General features: G+C 38.2%; 1 protein-coding gene across 5 annotated transcripts in view; it reads left to right on the top strand.

The window, feature by feature from the left end:
• LOC126284879 (N-acetylglucosamine-1-phosphotransferase subunits alpha/beta) overlaps positions 1-14,841 on the top strand; it is a 116,265-nt gene that overhangs the window by 920 nt on the left and 100,504 nt on the right. Inside the window, exon 1 of one of the 5 annotated variants that reach the window (XM_049984124.1) lies at positions 589-628. The exons of the other annotated variants lie outside the window; for them this stretch is intronic. The gene's annotated coding sequence lies outside the window, so the exon portion shown is untranslated. Of the gene's footprint in view, positions 1-588; positions 629-14,841 lie in introns of those variants that run through there. 5 annotated transcript variants of the gene reach the window in all.

The following is a 14,841-nucleotide window of genomic DNA, read 5'->3' as shown; positions in this document are numbered from 1 at the left end:
TACGTAATATTTCTTTCTTACAGTGGTGATAAATTGACCTCACATTCTAGACTCCGAAATACATTTGCAGTGTTGTAAAGAATTTTGATGAAACTGAATTTTTTCTCCATACTCTCTTTGAATGTTTGACTTTGCCAACACAATTTGTGTTTGTAGCCAAAGTTGTAGGTATGTCATACCAGAAAAAGTAGATGATAACTCCAGTGTGTAACTTGAAAGCTGGTATGCTTCCAATCTCTATAACTAGTCAAGGACATGTATCATTTAGTGTCAACGGTATCGCCCGATTCCACCCGCCTGAATTTGTGTGTCATTGAGTTCATTTGAGCTTTGTCATTGTGGTTTTGAGTTTATGGAGTTGGTGCGGTAACATCCGGTAGGTTGTGGAAGTGTTTTCAGCTAGTCACTACGGTTATTTTGTGGGTCGACCGAAGCGTCCGATCCCACCCGTCGGCTTTGACCCGTGACGTAAGGCTGCTTGGTGTGTGACGTCACAACGGTGCGGAATTTAGTTTGTGAGAGTGGCGTGTTTGTTGGTGTCGTTTTGATGCGATCGGTGGTGCTCTCTGGTGGTGTGTTAGGTGATGTTTTTGGTTTAGTTTGCTAGTGTGGCGTCGTGTGTATTTTGGTAAATTGCTTTTTTTATCTCTGGTAGGTATGGATATGACTGACAGGGTCGACAGTTTTCGGTTGTCGGCTATGATGGGGGACAGTGCGTTGTCTCTAATAAAATTTCTTCAACCATTCGGATTTTGGATGAAGTCGTGAAGTGTTCAGTATGTCGTGAAGACTCGTACCAGGGACGACTGTATGTGGAGATGTCGTAAGGATAACAGGTCAAGGGAAGTGTTCGATCCCAATTTATGAGATCGGGAGCTGCTGTTGAGCTATATAGTTCAAGGGACGTGTCCGATTCCAGATGATATTGTGTTTAGTGGTATTTGGGGAGTTTAGTGATGTCGGTTTTTTTGTCGTTTTGCGTGGTTTTGTGTGGGGGTGGGTTTCTAAATTTGTTTATATTTCGTTTGTCCCCACCCAAAAAACCCCCCCATTTCCCGCGCTTGTCCGTTAGTGTCATTAGGCTTTTTTTGGTGTGTGTGTGTGTGTTTGCTTGTTTGCTTTCCGATGTTGACGACATGGGTCAAAGCAGACGGACGGGATCGGACGCTTCCGTATTTCCCCACGTTCCAGATCTAAAACGTGACATTTTTGCCATACACAAACCTTTCATGTTTTCTGAAGGTCTCTTATCCATTCATATTTAACTTCTAATTTTCTCCATACAGCTTGCATTTCCTGTCATCAAACTCCCTAAATTCCCAAAAAGATATTACATCTTCTGAGGTCTTTTCTTTCAAGTATATTTTTCCAGAGCTCTTGTGTGTGTTGATTATCATCACTTTTGACTTTCCTATATTTATTGTCACTCCATACCCTCTTCCCCACTTTTATTATCTTCTACATCATAAACTGTAGTTTTTTATCTGATTAAGCCAACATTGCTTGATAATCTGCATAGTTAATTCTCTTTATTCTTTCTCTTCCTACTGTTATGTATTTTGCTTTTTCTATTACTTGGTATGCTTGCTTTTGAGCATAAATATTGACAAGGATTGTGACAAACGACAAACTTGTCTACATTCTCTTCCAAAGCTTGCCTTACCTGTCTCCTCATCTTCCATCTTCTGTCCTTCTTGTGTACACCAAGCTTTCAGTACCTTCAGCAAGATATTCCAGTCCACCAAGCTGTTACCAAAACATTCTGGATTGTTCACACCCCCATTAACTTGTAGCATTCTGTGTCCAGTCATCTTCGTTCGGTAGCATCGTGTTTTCCATTTCCTTTCGAGTCCTAACTGATCCTTCTCCTTGCTTTCCTCAGTTCTTAATTCTAATCTTCTGAATTAAAGATTACACATGACCTCTGTGATATGGCATACGAAATTGTCTTGTAATATTTGAATTCTTTTTTTTTTTATTTCTTAGGGTAAAGGGAGTAAAATACTTTCGAGTGGATATTCAGGCCAGTGCCCTGATGATGTATCATACTGATGAGCTTTGTTAGTCTGGATGTAGCTCTTCATCTGGTATTTTATCACAGCCCGTTGCTTTCCTCTTACTAACATCTTTAATGGCATTTACTTCACGTATCAATAATATCCCCCCCCCCCCCCCCCCCCCCCCCCGCCATGAACCATGGACCTTGCCGTTGGTCGGGAGGCTTGCGTGCCTCAGCGATACAGATAGCCGTACCGTAGGTGCAACCACAACGGAGAGGTATCTGTTGAGAGAGGCCAGACAAACGTGTGGTTCCTGAAGAGGGAGAGCAGCCTTTTCAGTAGTTGCAAGGGCAACAGTCTGGATGATTGGCTCATCTGGTCTTCTAACACTAACCAAAAGGGCCTTGCTGTGCTGGTACTGCAAACAGCTGAAAGCAAGGGGGAAACTACAGTCGTAATTTTTCCTGAGGGCATGCAGCTTTACTGTATGGTTAAGTGATGATGGTGTCCTCGTGGGTAAAATATTCCGGCCGTAAAATAGTCCTCCATTCGGATTTCCGGGCGGGGACTACTCAAGAGGATGTTGTTATCAGGAGAAAGAAAACTGGCGTTCTACGGAACGGAGTGTGGAATGTCAGATCCCATAATCGGGCAGGTAGGTTAGAAAATTTAAAAAGGCAAATGGATTGGTTAAAGTTGTGTATAGTGGGAATTAGTGAAGTTTGGTGGCAGGAGGAACAAGACTTTTGGTCAGGTGAAAACAGGTTATAAACACAGGTTTAATAATGAATAGGAATGCGGGTAAGCTTCTACAAACAGCATAGTGAACGCATTATTGTGGCCAAGATAGATATGAAGCCCATGCCTACCACAGTAGTACAAGTTTATATGCCAACTAGCTCTGCAGATGATGAAATAAAAGAAATTATTCAGATAGTGAAGGGAGACAAAAATTTAATAGTCATTGGTGACTGGAATTCGTCAGTAGGAAAAGGGAGAAAAGGAAACATAGTAGGTGAATATGGATTGGGGGTAAGAAACTAAAGAGGAAGCCGCCTGGTAGAATTTTGCACAGAGCACAACTTAATCGTAGCTAGCACTTGGTTCAAGAATCATAAAAGAAGACTATACATGGAAGAAGCCTGGAGATACTAAAAGGTATCAGATAGATTATATAATGGTAACACAGATATTTAGGAACCAGATTTTAAATTGTAAGACATTTCCAGGGGCAGATGTGGACTTAACCACAATCTATTGGTTATGAACCGTAGATTAAAGCTGAAGAAACTGGAAAAAGGTGGGAATTAAGGGAGATGGCACCTGGATAAACTGACTAAACCAGGGAGGTTGCACAGAGTTTCAGAGAGAGCATAAGGGAACAATTGACAAGAACAGGGGAAAGAAATACAGTAGAAGAAGAATGAGTAGCTTTGGGGGATTAAGTAGTGAAGGCAGCAGAGGATCAAGTGGGAAAAAAGACGAGGGCTGATAGAAATCCTTGGGTGACAGAAGAAATATTGAATTTAATTGATGAAAGGAGAAAATATAAAAATGCAGTAAATGAAACGGGCAAAAAAGAATACAGGCGTCTCAAAAATGAGATCGACAGGAAGTGCAGAATGGATAAGCAGGCATGACTAGAGGACAAATGTAAGGATATAGAGTCTTATCTCACTAGAGGTAAGATAGATACAGCCTACAGGAAAATTAAAGAGACCTTTGGAGAAAAGAGAACCACTTGTATGAATATCAAGAGCTTTGATGGAAACCCAGTTCTAAGCAAAGAAGGTAAATCAGAAAGATGGAAGGAGTATATAGAGGGTCTATAAAAGGGTGATGTACTTGAGGACAATATTATGGAAATGGAAGAGGATGTAGATGAAGATGAAATGGGAGATACGGTACTGCGTGAAGAGTTTGACAGAGCACTGAAAGACCTGAGTCGAAACAAGGCCCCGGGAGTAGACAACATTCCATTAGAACTACTGACAGCCTTGGGAGAGCCAGTCCTGACAAAACTCTACCATCTGGTGAGAAAGATGTATGAGACAGGTGAAATGCCCTCAGAATTCAAGAAGAATATAATAATTCCAATCCCAAAGAAAGCAGGTGTTGACAGATGTGAAAATTACTGAACTATCGGTTTAATAAGTCACGGCTGTAAAATACTAACGCGAATTCTTTATAGACGAATGGAAAAATCAGTTTGGATTCTGTAGAAATATAGGGGCACGTGAGGCAATACTGACCCTATGACATATTTTAGAAGTTATATTAAGAAAAGGCAAACCTACATTTCTAGAATTTGTAGACTTAGAGAAAGTTTTAGGCTGAAATACTCTGTTTCAAATTCTGAAGGTGGCAGGAGTAAACTACACGGAGCGAAAGGTAATACTCTCTTTCAAATTCTGAAGGTGGCAGGAGTAAAATACACGGAGCGAAAGGCTATTTACAATTTGTACAGAAACCAGATGGCAGTTACAAGAGTTGAGGCACATGAAAGGGAAGCTGTGGTTGGGAAGGGAGTGAGACAGGGTTGTAGCCTCTCCCCGATGTTATTCAATCTGTATATCGAGCAAGCAGTAAAGGAAACAAAAGGAAAATTTGGAGTAGGCATTAAAATTCATGGAGTAGAAATAAAAACTTTAAGGTTCGCCGATGACATTGTAATTCTGTCAGAGACAGCAAAGGACTTGGAAAAGCAGTTGAACGAAATGGACAGTGTCTTAAAAGGAGGATATAAGATGAACATCAACAAAAGCAAAACGAGGATAATGGAAATCAGTCAAATTAAGTCGGGTGATGCTGAGGGAATTAGATTAGGAAATGAGACACTTAAAGCAGTAAAGGCGTTTTGCTATTTGGGGAGCAAAATAACTGATGATGGTTAAAGTAGAGAGGATATAAAATGTAGACTGGCAATGGCAAGGAAAGCGTTTGTGAAGAAGAGAAATTTGTTAACACCGGGTATAGATTTAAGTGTCAGGAAGTCATTTCTGAAATTATATGTATGGAGTGTAGCCATGTATAGAAGTGAAACATGGACACTAACTAGTTTGGACAAGAAGAGAATAGAAGCTTTCGAAATGTGGTGCTACAGAAGAATGTTGAAGATTAAATGGGTAGATCATGTAACTAATGAGGAGGTGTTGAATAGGATTGGGGAGAAGAGAAGTTTATGCAGAACATGACTAGAAGAAGGGATCTGTTGATGGGACATGTTCTGAGGCATCAAGGGGTCACAGTTTAGTATTGGAGGGCACCGTGGAGGGTAAAAATCATAGAGGGAGACCAAGAGATGAATACACTAAGCAGATTCAGAAGGATGTAGGCTGCAGTAGGTACTGGGAGATGAGGAGGCTTGCACAGGATAGAGTAGCGTGGAGAGCTGCATCAAACCAGTCTCAGGACTGAAGACAAAAAAAAAACAACAACAACAACAACAACAACAATGTTCTGTTGCTTACTTTTAATCTTTGACATTTGTGGCATGTTGATATTTCGTTCCTCACCGTCTCTACCATGTTATAAAAGTAGATATTTTCTTGTAACTTTTTTACACATTTCTGTATTCCACAGTGACCATAACTCTCATGCGTGTACTTTATTAACTTGTCTGCCTCACATTCTGGCCAACATAGCTTCCAATTGTCAGCGTCCACATATGTTCTTCTAAAGAGTATTCCCTCAAAGACCTTATAGTATTTGTCAAGTTTATCATACCCTCTTTTGCCTAAACAGTCCTTAACCAATTTCCAATTAGGATCGTTATTTTGTCCCCTCCTGATGTTATTGCAAAGTGTCCTTATGAGCTTTTCATCTTGGATTCCCTTCGTGTATCTTATTTTAAATTCCCTTTCTTCCCCTTGATCAAACATTTCCTGATCTCCTACTGGTAACCTGGATAAAGCATCAGCTACTACATTTTCTGACCCCTTAATATACACAATTTCGTAGTCAAACTGTTGCATGAAATTTGCCACCTGGTTAAACTACTGTGATACAGTCTACACTCCTGCACGTAACTTATAGCTTTGTGGCCTGAATACACTTTTATCTTGTGTCCTAGCAGGTAGGTTTTAAAATTGTTAAGGCTTTCGTGGCCACTTGTTGACAAACTGCCTATTGGCTTCTGTCTTGGGTTCTTCAGCCGATGTTCATCTAATGATATTTCTGACGTTTCGCCAGTACGAGTTGCTGGCATTGTCTAAGCTTCACCCTCCATTGCCAGTGGTGAACTGGAGCCGAGCTCGTGGTCGCAGACTATATGTACCTGGCGCGCCAACGTCCGAGGGCTTCTATGTGGTCATTTCCAGTGCGGTTCTCCTCTTGCTACCTGTGGCGGTCGTTCGCTGCAGTACGGGAAGCCATGATCCGTTTACCTTAAGGCTTTCCTCTTTCTTGTTCAAACTGTTCACGTGTTTTTGTATTTCTACAGCTTCTCTGAAGAAGCGTGTGTGATAGTGCTTCTCTACAGCCAGAACTTCTGTGTCGGCAAATTTTATTACGTGGCCGGTCTCATTCAGTGCGTGCTCTGTGCAAACATGGCGTAAAGACGATTTTCAAACAGACGAGGAAGATCAAAGAGTGTCTTAGATTGGCGAAGGAGAAAAGAGACCCACTTGCAATGTCGGGAATATACCGTATACCGTGCACATGCAGAAAAGTCTATGTCGGAATGACTGGATGATCAATAAACACCAGGATCAAAGAGCACAAGTGACATTGCAGGTTTGGACAGGTGGAGAAATCGGCCGTGGCAGAGCACGCACTGAATGAGACCGACCACGTAATAAAATTCACCGACACCGAAGTTCTGGCTGTAGAGAAGCACTATCACACGCGCTTGTTCAGAGAAGCTGTAGAAATACAAAAACACGCGAACAGTTTGAACAAGAAAGAGGAAAGCCTTAAGGTAAATGGATCCTGACTTCCCGTACTGCAGCGAACGACCGACACAGGTAGCAAGAGGAGAACCACACCGGAAATGACCGCGGAGAAGCCCTCGGATGTTGGCGCGCCAGGTACATATAGTCTGCGAGCACGAGCTCGGCTCCAGTTCACCACCGGCAATGGAGGGTGAAGCTTTGACAATTCCAGCCACTCGGGCTGGCGAAACATCAGAAAAATCATTAGATGAATGTCGGCCAAAGAACCCGAGACAGAAGCCAATAGGCAATTTGTCAGGTAGGTTTTAAATTTTGTAAATGCCCAGTGTACTGCGAGTAATTCATTTTCTGCGACTGTTTAGGTTCTCTCATGTTTAAGTAACATTCTGCTGGCAAATGCAATAGTACAATGACGATTTTTTCCATTCACAACTTTCTCCTGAAATAGTTTTGCTCCTAGTCCATAATCACTACTGTCAGTGTGAAGACAAAGTGGCAAACTAAAATCTGGTCTTTGTGAAAGTGTGTTCTTACAAAGTTCATTCTTAATTTTATCGAATGCTTTCTGACACTCTTCATACCAATTCCATGTAGCATTTTTTTTCTAAGTAACTTGCTTAAACATGTTACATTAAGTAATTGTCCATTTACGTGTTTTCGATGGAATCCACAGAGTCCGTAGAAAGATTTTAATTGTTTTCCGTTTCTAGGAGATGGAAAGTTTACGATAGATTTTATTTTCTCAGGATCTGAACTTATCCCTTCCTTAGTAATGACATGACCTAAAAATTTGAGTTCTGTCACAGCAAATCTATATTTTTCCAGTTTTAATGTCATTCCCCCTCTTCTGAGTTTCTCACACTTCAAATGATCCTCCCAACTTTGATTTGACACTAATATATCATCTACATAAATTGTTAATTCTGACACAACTTCTTGGCCAAGTACATAGTCTAATGCCCTTATAAATTCGGCGACTGATGAGTTTAATCCGAAAGGCACTACACAATACTGGTAACATCTCCCATTGTATAAGAAAGCAGTGTACTTTCTAGAACTAATTGCAAGAGGTACTTGATGAAAACCTGAATTTAGGTCAAGGCTTGACATAATTTGGATATTTTTAAATTTGTATAACAACTCATCAATGTTCTTTGGGTGGTCAGTTTCTCTGCATAAACATTTGTTTAACTGTCTGGAATGTAGTACTAACCTGACTAGCCTTTTAGGTTTATTTACAATGACTAAGGGATTATTATAAGGGCTTATACTCCTCTCAACGATTTCACACACTTCCATCTTTTGTAATTCTTTCTCCACTGCTACCCTTTTCGAGATTGGAATACTGAATGGTTTTGTAAAGAACGGTTCATTTGGCTTCAACTGTAAAGTACATTGGTATCCAATTACTTTACCTGGTATATTGCTAAATAAATCACTATATTCCCACAAAAATAATTTCAAATCTTGTTTTTGGTTCTCAGTTATATCTCTAGCTTCGGCTACTTTTTCATTTACCAACTTTTCAAACTCTATCTCATCTGTATCAAAATCTGTGACATGGCTTTCAATGTACTTACCTTCTTTTGTAAATGCAATACTGTTCAGTTTTATTCATACACAACATATTTGATGTAAGAAGTTTCGTAGTGATGACTTCACCACTTGGTAGAGTCATCATTAATTTCTGTCCAGCCCAATCAAATGCTGCACTTACTTTTGTTATCCAAGACATGCCTAGGATAAAATCCTCTGTGAGATCAGGAATGACAAGACACCCATGTGACTATGATACTCCTTCAATTTCAAAAGCAATAAAAGCGTGACTCCTTATTGATTTACTGTGCTTCCCAGTATTACCTCTTATTTTAATTCCTACTACAGGTAACTCAACATAATCCTTATTAGTTTTCAGTTTTTTACTTAATGATTCTGATATCCCAGATACTTGACTTCCTGTGTCCACTAAACACTTTCTTTTCCATGATCTTATCTGCACATCAATAAACGGACTGGTTACATCAAAGTCAAATTTTTTGTTAATATTCTCATGTAATAAGTCATCTTCAGTTTCACTCAATTCATATCCCTTTCCAATGTCCTTACCTGTATCATTACTACCAGAGTTATATGCTGTTATTACCCTAATAGCATTTTCTTTGGCCTGATTACTATTCCTGAATATTTCATTAATCCAACTACATTCATTTGTGCTATTATGTGTCTCTCCTTTATATTTATCTCTTACATCTGAGCAATGTGATACTTAATTCTATGCCACCATTCTGAATACAAAGTTTCACATATATCAAGTGTTACCTTTCTGAAAATTTCATCATCCTTAATGGCACTACTGTTAACCCATAAGTTAAACAAAAATTGCTCACTATCTGACATTTGATCATCTACTCCCCTAATGCTGTTAAGATTACTTGTCAATTCCTTCTCGTTTTTCTTACATGTATCAAGATCAAACAACTCATTGACTAAAATTCTGTCATCCTTATCATTCAAATTGTCAACTGTATTCATCTGTACCTTGCTAATTTAATTATCATCCTCTTCATTATTAGTAATCCCTAAAGCTTCCAACTCCTCACTTACACCAATAAAACATCTTTCTTCATTACTATCCTCAATCTCATTTTCTTCCCAATCAACATCACAAAAATTATCGTCGTGATCCTCTGCACTCTTACCTTCAGTATGCAGATACACATTTAAATCATCTTTACTAGGTGCAATTTTCATTCCTAGCCCACCAGACTCTTCCATAAGTTCTCTAATTCCTAATACACTTTGATCATTTGAACAACTATTTTTCAGCAAGGTGCCCCTCTCAGCCCACTCATAGAATGAATCTAAGTTTAATTCTTCACAGTTTTCTAAGCAATCAGTGTCTTTAAATAACTTATCTTTTGTTTCTGGTTTATTTTTATGACATATATTATTTGTAATAGATACTACATTAATGAGATAACACTTCTCTTTAAAATAATCACTCATTATGTCACTGGTATCTTTCTGTTTAGTTTGACAGTTTGGGTTGGCCCTTTCCATTTGTGTATAAGTAGCTCCTACCTTGCGGACCACCAGTGGAGACCTATTCAGTGTTTTAACTCCTGTTCAGTTCTCCCCATACCACATGACTATTCCACTCCTTTGGTTTATTTCCAAAGTGTCTGTTACCAAATTGATTATGACTATTTCCATACTGACCTTTGTAATGGAAATTGTGTCCTTGTGATCCGTTGAAGTTGTACTGGTGATTTCTCTGATGAGAGTTACTACTTCCAAAATAGTGTGGTTCATTTTTATTGTGCTGTGTGTTTCCCCAATTTCTATGCCCTGTCTTTTGAAAATGGTTTTGACTATGGTGTAGTGGTTTACCCGTTTTCTCAATAATTCTGTCTAGTTTGTCAACATATCTCAAAAACTGATCTATTGTGTCATCTGGACCATAAGCTAACTCCCACTGTAGTTCATATGGTAGCCTCCTTTTAAGTGCATCGATTTGAGTGAGTTCATCAAAAGGTTTGCTAAGGTGAGTGAGTTTCCTGAACTGATTTCTGCAAAATTGCTTCATGCTACCAAACTCATGTTTATAAACAGGTCCATTCAAGAATTCACTTTCTATTCTTGCTTGTTCTGTCTCTGACCAGAATTTACTTAAGAACCTCTCCTCAAACTCTGCAAAAGCCATTCCCTCCGTACAATAATGATAAGTCCATGACAATGCTTCACCTTCTAGAAATCTTTTCACAAATTTAATTTTCAAATTATCATTCATATTTGGAAAAAAGTTATTTTTGCAATGCTGCAGGAAATCTACCGGATGCATACTGGTCTCATCTGAAAAGTTTTTTACTGGAATGTTGCACCACAAAGTGCCAATATTGTTCGGCAAACTATTGTTGACAATATTGCTACTAACACTTTCAAGTTTCTTAGTGATGTCACTAATACTACTTTCTAAACTCTTGACTTCATTTTTGCTTATCTGATTATTCACATCTATTTTTTCAGTAATAATTCCTATCTTTTGTTCAAACTTGCTTTCTACTTTAACAATTTTATCGTCTACACGAGAAATATACTCAGATAATGTTTCTTCTAGATGTTTGATATCTGAATGCACAACTTTAAAAGCATTATGGATCTTCTCTCTACGTGTACTAACTTCAGTTTTCAGATTTTTTTTTACTTTTTCATCTACATTTTTAACTTTGCTCCCGAAATAATTGACTTTATCCGTGATCTTAACCATATTACGACTCAAACTGGAAATTTCTGCTTCTACCTTTTGAAAGCGATCGTCATTTTTCTTTTCATATTCTTTGAACTGTTTTTCAAATCTATCACTGATGAGCTTAAGATTCTGGTCTAACTGAGCAGCGTTGTTTTGCTGTATTTGTTCCAAAAATATCTCATTAACATCGAGTCTGTCTTTGGGTCCATGCCAAGTGGTCTAGAGGCTCCCACATAACCATCATGGATTTTGATGAAAGTTTGTATGAACATTCACACATGTTCTCAATGAACACTGGTAAAGTTTCAGTTTCAGAAATTCAATACTTGCAGAGATATAGTCAATTGTTTGAAACCATAGCACAGCTTCCAATAGTGGATCCTTGAATTTTCAGCAACTTTGAGATGAGATATCTCTGTAAGTATTTGCATGAAAGGAACAAAACCTGGCCATCTTATACAACTTTTAGAGCTCTTTAAAGTAAAATATTAAGAAAAGGATTTCTGAGAAATTTTCATATAGATAATTTGAAGCAAAGTTGGGCGAAAAAATAGCTGTTTAAAAAAATTCTAAGTTTAGTTTTTTATATCTCCAAAAGTAATTGTGGGATGTACATGAAACTTTGCACACCATAACTCACCAACACAAGATCTTAGAGTATAAAATTTCATTCTCCTACTGCTTTCCATTATTTCACAAATCTAGGGTGAAGTTGACGATTTTTCAAAAAGTGGTAAAAATGGGTATTTTTAATCAAATCTTTCAAAAAAGTGTTTTCTCCAAACTCTTCTAAACTGTGGTCATTAGAAAGAGCATATTCTAAACCATCTAGAAAAGTGGATTTGGTTTTGCAATGCAAGCATATAAGGCCCTAACAAGTAGCATCATCAAAGAGGCGCACTGGAAGTTTGAACACATTTTTCTGGCACTCAAATTATACCAGAAATCTTTTATTTTGCCTTATACATGTTTATTAATGTCTGGGATAAGTGAAATGAGAAGTCCTGTTGAATAGGACCTAGCTTAAGTCCTAATAGCAAAAGAATAAAAATAGAAACAATGTTATTTCTTAATTGTCCCCCCCCCCCCCCCCCCCACTCTCTCTTATTGCAAGCTTGCTCTTGCTGCTAACCACTTTGTTGTGCCTTCAATCCCATTACAATGTGATTTCCTGTGACTAGTAGCAAAAAAATTCCATTCGGCTGTCATTCTAAAATCACTCTTATGATGGCACAAATTTAGGAAATTCCTGAAATTTTTATATTGAGCACTGGAGCCATCACTGAAATAATGAATGTGGGATATCTGTGCAAACCGTGCTTTTATATATTTGATGAGTTCCTTGATAAAAATGTAAACTGTAATAGTGTCATGCCGCAAACAATCACTGATAATGGAAAAACTTGAAGATTCTACTTTCCCATTTTTGACGAAAGTAGATAACAAATGGATGAATTGTTGCTTGACTATTGTCCCGGTGGAAGCCTTGCACAGCATCCTGAATGATAAAAGAATAATTTTCTGCAAAATCCATTAGGACAACAAGCTCTTTGTCTTTCAGATGACATTTAAGGCCTTTAAGATGCAAGCTTTGGTGCTTGGCAATGAAATGATGGCATGACCGACTTCATATTTTATTTTTTACATCTTCAATAAATTCATCCACTACCATTTGTTTCGTGTCCAGTGTGTCCCGATTGGTATGTATCCATTGCTTAAACACAATAACTTCCTGTGGCTCATGATGTAGGAAATAGCTGGCAATTTCAGATGCTATAGCTTCGGGCCCAGGACACATTTCACAGCGATGTAGCACGCACAGTTTAGAGTTCAAACTGCAAACTGCCTTGCTGAGAATCTCCTTATAATTTTCACGTATACCAGCTCTGCTAAGCATAAGCTTAACACTTTGGTGAATTGCACAGACGCAAACTGCATGCATTCTAGCTGATCCTACTGTCACACACCATTTGGGTGAGAACCCTATTTCTGGACCATTTATATTCTTACAGATAACATACATTTCCCGTAAATTGCAAAGTAACAATCTTTTCTGCATGTATGTCTGTCTATCTAAAAGTCTAACTGAAATACTATCTTTTTTTCCAGGGCACACCCTAATATACTCATCATCTTCAAAAAAATTTCGCACTCTGCTAGCAACGCCTTCTGGTAATTTCCTGCTTTGCCTATTTTCGGGAAGTGCTAGAATGCCCTTCTCTCCCTTAAGCTTCCTAGCATTCTTCACCATTCTTTCAGACATGCCGAACTGAGCTGCTGTTTGTCTGACTGTCCAATTTACAGGTGCCAAGGTTAAGATTTGCGTCTGTTCTTTATGAATTGCATTCTGCATCTTGGCTTTCAGTTCAGTCAGCAAATGTGCATAGTCGGCGCAGTTTCCACATTCCTTAACTTCACTAGCATCTTCAATTTGTCGGTTTATTCCCATTGCATTTACAATTCTGTTTTTAATCACATTTTGAGCCTTTTGAATTTTCTTCTTCACATATTGGGGCTTATCTCTGTAGCTTACTGTTCTCTGCAGGGGTGAAATACCGTTAGACAATAAGATACTATTTAATTCTTCTTTTGGTGTAAAGTCCTCATCAGAACGTGATGATGAAGCTGATAAAGCTTCGTCCAAGTGTTTAAGGTAGTCCTGCAAGCCAGACAAATTTTCTGACCTGGCTTTATGTTATTAACAAGCTGCTTCTTCAACATATCAGAAGCCTTATTAGCTGTTTCAGTATCAAGAGTGTGAATTCCTGCCTTAACATTATGATTCACCTTCCCAAAGGGATTAAAGCATTTTTTTTGTAACCTCTAACAGGGCTTCATGGTGTAGGCAAGGTTGAGAGGTATTGTCCAGCTCTGCTTCAGAACGTCGGACCAACAAGTCTTTTTCCTCATCACTAAAATCTGCAAACCATTTTAAAGCAGCTTTTTTGGCAAAGAAAGTGATGTGACACTTTGTTCCACTATCTCCTTGCCTAATTGAGCATGAAGGTATGCTGTTCCCTTCTGCATCCATATCTAATCAGTAACTAAATAATGTACTTGGCCTCTAAGAGCAAATTATAATCTGCTTAAATTTCAGACAAATTGCTACTGAATGAAATTATACACAATGTATAATGCCAATAAAAAAATCTAATAAGAGATATATGCTATAAAAGACACAATCAAAACAATCTTTTGTAAATTAGATTACAAACTTTGATGGTCTTACGAATCACTTAACAAGCCACACTCAGTCAAGAGAACCCACTCACTATGCTGCTAACACACCACTGAAATACTGATTGTTCAAACAAGGCTCACAGTTATGAAACTGATTGTTAAAGTAATTGTTGCCATTATATTTTCTATAAACAGTGAATCTTGTGAATTTTCTCTGTGAAACTAGTGGTTACGTATTTACCAAGGTAGTAGGCTACATTTAAGTGTGATTAAATACAAAATTAAAACTCTTAGATGTTTAACCAACCAATTTCACATGTTTCCCTAATAACTTTAAGACAAAAATTCACAGGTTACAACACCTAGTGAATTAAAATCTCTGCAATATTGATTGGAAAATTTACATCACTTGATGCATGATTCAAGCAAACAGATTCTTTTTGGAAAAATGTTTTTACAGTTGAATCCAAAAATTAGGTCTTCATTTTCCACTTGTAAATATTTACAATTTTGAGAAGTA

Source organism: Schistocerca gregaria, chromosome 8, assembly GCF_023897955.1.
Source record: "Schistocerca gregaria isolate iqSchGreg1 chromosome 8, iqSchGreg1.2, whole genome shotgun sequence".
In the NCBI taxonomy this organism is placed as follows: Eukaryota; Metazoa; Arthropoda; class Insecta; order Orthoptera; family Acrididae; genus Schistocerca; species Schistocerca gregaria.
Note: the sequence above shows the minus strand (reverse complement) of the source record. Positions and strands in the feature narration are given on the sequence as shown.